The sequence below is a fragment of the Labrus bergylta genome, chromosome 9 (assembly GCF_963930695.1).
Source record: "Labrus bergylta chromosome 9, fLabBer1.1, whole genome shotgun sequence".
NCBI lineage: Eukaryota > Metazoa > Chordata > Actinopteri > Labriformes > Labridae > Labrus > Labrus bergylta.
The window spans coordinates 18,767,080-18,767,558 of record NC_089203.1 but is presented as its reverse complement, the minus strand read 5'-3'; positions in this window follow the sequence as shown (position 1 = coordinate 18,767,558).

Sequence of the window (479 nt, the reverse complement as noted above, 5' to 3'; positions counted from 1 at the left end):
ACCGCGGGGACGTGGACATCAAAGATATGGTGAAAGAGAGGAGGTCTAACTCGGACAGTTTCTCGGACCAAGAATAAAGCGGATGAACAGCATGCAATATGCTTCACTTTGAATGTAAAGCTTTTCATTTCTTTTTGGGTATGGCCAGTTGTTGTAATCTTTATTACAAAAGAAAAATCATCTTTAAAAGTAATTCTATGCCGCAGCCAAAACATAATTCTTATTTGAATTGTTTAAAATTCTGCCACGAAAAATCTTATATTGTTTAGTTAAATTTATTTTAAGATATGTACAAAAAAATATATCCTTAATAAAACACTTAAATTAAGAAAATACATTTATTAGACAACAATGCTGCAGGATGATGTCGCTGCTGTACTAACTGCAAAACCTCGCAACTGCGGTGAGATGTTAACTGCTCTTCGTTCGCTTTCAAGAAAGCTGCATGCCTCCAGGAGGTTGCAGGATTTTGGAGATTA